This window comes from Peromyscus eremicus, chromosome 3, assembly GCF_949786415.1.
Source record: "Peromyscus eremicus chromosome 3, PerEre_H2_v1, whole genome shotgun sequence".
Classification (NCBI taxonomy): domain Eukaryota; kingdom Metazoa; phylum Chordata; class Mammalia; order Rodentia; family Cricetidae; genus Peromyscus; species Peromyscus eremicus.
Window position 1 is genome coordinate 37,552,438 of NC_081418.1, and position 5,002 is coordinate 37,557,439.

A 5,002-nucleotide genomic window follows, 5' to 3' on the forward strand; every position below is an offset into this window, starting at 1 on the left:
ATTGCTTCAAGGGACTACTTAAAGAAATAAATACAATTTCCATTTTACAAATTATGATTTCATGAGAAACCCATACTGACTATTGAATAAATTCCATACATTTAGATGGCTTCATTTAATTCTTATAATTTATGACTAAAGGTCATCTCAAAGAGTTGATCCCAATTCAGCTCCAGTTGTGAGTTCAAAATTGTTTCTACTTTGATATGCTTTCACATTTGCATAATTATTAAGGATAGTAGATGCTATTTAAAGAAAGATAGCATTTTTTTTCTATTAACAAATTGGTGGTGAAATCTTTCTTAGAAAGTGAGTGTGGTAAACCATGGTGATAAGAGAGGGGACTTGGACAATGCTCTCAGTTACATTGGCAATGAGACGCTTTTTGTGGGAAGAAGGATAGCAATGAAAGTTGCATATGGGCTGAATAGAGAAGGGTCTCAGCAGCTCTTTATGAGAAGGGATGTAGATGTGATTCATTTCCTCATTTAAACTCAAATACGGTTCTCTACCTCTGTGCGTTAAAGTTTCACGAAGCACAGGCTATTTTGTCTCTCTTTTGCCTTGACATTCTAGAAGTTCAAGTAATAATAAGATATATGAAATTAGCATTTTTGGTAATCTATTCTAACTGTGGCAACTATGCTCCCTTACACATGAGGGTTGAGGTTCAGCCAATTTATAATAATCTGGATATTTACATTATTATTATTTTCTCAAACAATTGGGGTTAAATCACCAAGAAATTTTAACAGTTTTTGATAAAAGATAAAGCAGGTAAATATTGTCTTTAGTGCTGGTGTAAGTTCCCCATATATTACTTTATTATGTTCAAAAGGTCTACTTTTTAAATACAGGAAACACATTTTCGTATCTTTGTAATGGAGGTACAACTTTAAGGCAACGTGATTAAAAAAATATCAGTGTAGTGGCTATGTTTGATTGACATTTTAATGCTACACAAAATAATGCTGCATTTTACAATTAATGCTCTGTAAAATTTGGTGAAATGAAATGCAAGACAGAGTTTTCACAAGGAACTGTCTCTCTGGAGATATTTCTGATTGTTCAATAACATGCAAGGGGCAAATATAACATATTACTCCTCCTAGGGATATATAAATATAAGATTCTGAAATGAAAAAAAAAACTGAGTCATAAAAGATAGGTTTAGGATCACCAAGAACGACTTAAAGATGGCAGCCTTTCAGTCATTGTGATGATTGGAAACAGATATATTTTGGTTGGGGTTTATTTCTGATTCACTGCTCCAGGTTTATGTAACCTCTCCTACTGCTCCAGTCTTAATCTTTGCTACTGTCCATTCCTTCTAATCTTGCCTTATCTGCTGCTGCAGCCTTAGATAACCTTGCCCACACTCCAGCCTTAGTGTTTGGACTTGGGTCCCTGACCATGATCAAAGATTCAGCCTCTCTGTGTTCAAATTTCCTTATCTACAAAGTAGAGAGATTCAGTGTGACTCCTAAGATTACATAAAAGAACAATATAAACAGGTTATATTTTTAAAGTACATATACAGTATATACAAAGATGTTCAGGCATGTAATAACAATTAATGAAAAATGTGCCATGAATTTGAAAGAGAAAAAGTAAGGCTATATAGGAGGACTGGGTTTGGGGGAGGAAGAAGAGGTGATATAATTACCTTATAAATTCAAAATAAGAGAAATAAGAAAAACAAAAACACAACATGATAACTAGGATGAAGTAGCACAATGCTTAGGACATGAACAGAAAAAAATCTTCAAAGACTTGACATAAAACAAATTCTGAAAATGTGAATTTGTCAGAAGTCCCAGAAAGTCTTCTTGCTGTGAGTTTAGCCTCACCTCAACAGAGGCTGGCAGAGTAGATTTGAACTGGATGCGTCTAGCAGTCTTGAAGGTGAATGTCTTCTGCTCAGTTTAGGGCATAGTTAACAGAACACAACAGAATGAAGGGAAAACTCCTGTCATGAAATAAGTATGTCCAGCAGTTAAAGGTCTTTAAAACAGAAGGTGCAAGTATCATACTGGGAGCCCTACACAGTGCAGTTAAGTATCAAAACATTAACAGCAGGTGTTTATGGCACAGTTCATATATATGTGTGTGTGTGTGTGTGTGTGTGTGTGTGTGTGTGTGTGTGTGTGTTATGTGAATGACTTATGACAGCAATTCAAACATCTCAAATATCTCAGATTTTTTCAGTATGAATACCTCTACTATAGTTCAGTCACTTTGGTTTGAATATGTGTACACAGGTACAAATATCATGCAAGAGGGAAGACATATTTTACAGGCACATTAGTGTACATAATGTGTCATATTAGATAAGAAAAGAAATAGACTCAAAGCCAAATAAAGTTTTTGGAGATGAGTAGAATTTACATAGTCTTGAGATAAGCAAGTCAGACTTCAACAGCAGGAAAACAGAATGATTTGGACAGATTGGAGATTTTGGGAGCCTTTGCTTGGGGGAGAGAGTAAGTATTAAAGTTCTAAGAAAAATCTAAATTGACTTTTCTTTGACTCCAGTTCCTGGTACAGAATATGGCACAGACAGGCCTTCAATAACATTTGAGGACTGAAAAGATGGGTCAATGAGACACTTTCAAGAGAAATGGACTTGTATTATCTGTATGTTGCTAAAGTACCAAAATACGTGGATTTTATTCTTTCTTGATAATGTAAAGTGAAGAGCATAGCAAAAACAGAGATGAAGGATGTTCTATTGATTTTCAACGAACAACACTATAATTATTTAAACCTATGGAGTAAAGAAATGGCTGTCAGCCACTTCGAAGCAAGGGTTACACATAGTCTCATCTTTATAACCTGGTATTTATCATAATTCATAAAAACATGTAAAATGTTTTTTTTTCCTAACAGTTAAGAACATCACCTGAGCAGTTACTATGCTGGCACAGTCACCACCACACCTTCCTATTCTGTAGATGGCTCACTTGATTGTGTTTATGTTTTACTGTGTTGTATTTTTTTTATGTGAGAATATGTTTGCTTCCCTGCCAAATTTTTGCTCAGCTACATTTACATGTGTATTGACAAATTAGAGTATTTCACTGGCCTTATGTTTCTGCTGAACAGACATGAGATGCTTTATTTGCAGCATCTGTGTATTGTAAAATATTCTGACTAGAAGGTGCAAATTTTTCCTGTAAATGAATGTAGAAAGATGAGATTTAAACCTTGGTAAAGAGGTTCTGCAGAGTTTTCTTAAAATATAGAAACTAGTGTCTCACTACAGATTCTGATCTAGTTAATACAGAAAAGAGAAAATTAGAGTCCATTGTGTGGTTGTTATCTTTTAACTACCTGTCCCAACCTGATTTTGACAGGCTGGTTCCTATCAGGGTGGGGCTAATTGGAATGTGGGGAGAACATCCTCACTCATTAGCCCTTCCCCATCACCAACCTCTATTCATTTAACCTGTGCCTTTTCATCCTCAAGCCAGTGATAAATATGCAATCTCTTAATATTGACTTGTGATCTCGTAGTCTTGAAATATGGTAATTAACCCTTGTCAATTGTTAGTGAACCTCCTCAAAGATATCGCTTCTGCCCTCATTAGCTTGTTGCCAAATTCATTTGAAAAGAATCCAGTGACTTTAAGCAAAGAAAAATTGAGGATTGCTTCAAAATGTAGAGCCCATTGTAAACTGATAAAGTTCTAACAGAAATGGAGGCTAACAGATTTCCCTTTTACTTTATTTCGTCCTCTGGTAAAATAAAAATAAAATAAAAAATAAAACAAAAAGTTCTCATGAAATATTAGCTCCATGCTTCTAAGACTGCTAATTGGCTAGTGAATAGCCATTTTCAAAGGAGAGCAAAGACTTATTAGAAATCTATATAAATCCACTCTTTGAAAATACTGACTAGAGACAAGGAGATCCACATGCATGCCCATGGGGGCCAAGGAGAAACATTGGCCTTCCTGGTGCCTTGTGGTGCCAGGTGGGGTGATTGGTAACTATTATGTTGAGCAAATGCATGGGAGAGAATGTATGGGAGAGAAAGAGAGAAAACAGTTCATGTCCTGTGGACAAAGGAGGATCTGAAGAGGTAAAAATGGTGAGGAGCAGGCTGAGGTAGGTGGTGATTATTCGTCCTTGGCTGCTGCCAAGGCCCAAGTCTGGGTATATGGGGCTGCTGCAGCCGGTCTGTGTTGATATCCGTGGCTCCTGATACCACGAAAGGCAGAGAGGATAGGGCTATATAAAGTTGGCCCAGCCTCTCACTGTCTGCAACACTAGGAAGAACTGGCCCTACCCCTAACTGGCTGCAGTGCTTTGAGATCGGGTCCTACACAACAGAGCCGACCCTGTTCTCAGGGGTGTGGGTGAGCTGGCCGTGAGGGCAGGAGAGTAGGAGAGTGGGTCCTACCCCCTCTCATCTGACATGTGGTGGTGTGGGTGAGGGAAAGATTCCTTCTTCCCCCTCACCACTGGCCACCTGTGGCAAGCAGGGGAGCTGACTCATCCCCTCACTAGCTGCAGCACTTGAGAGAATGGGCCCTGTGCCTTGTCTGGGCAGCACAGTAGAGCTGACCCTGTTGATAGGTGTCTGGGTGAGCTGCCGGGAGAACATGAGCTTAGGAGATCTAAGAGGCCCCGCCCCTCTTCTGGCCCCGCCCCTCATCTGCCATTTGGCGGTGTGCGCTAGGGAAAGATGCCTTTCCTCCCCTTGCTACCTGTGATGGGTGGAAGAGCTGGCCCTGAGGTCATGAGAATGGAAGAGCTGTTTGTGCCCCTCACCAGCTGCAGCACTCTGGAGAGCAGGTCCTTCACCTCACCTGGGCAGCACATTAGAACTGACCCTGTTGGAGGGGGCATAGGTGAGCAGGCCCTGAGGATGTGAGCACGGGAAAACTGGCCCCACAACTTGTCCTTCATGTGGTGGTGTGGCGAGGGAGAGATGGCCCCCTCCTCTTCCCCCTGACTACCTGCAGCAGAAAAAGGAGCTGACCCTCCCCATTACCAG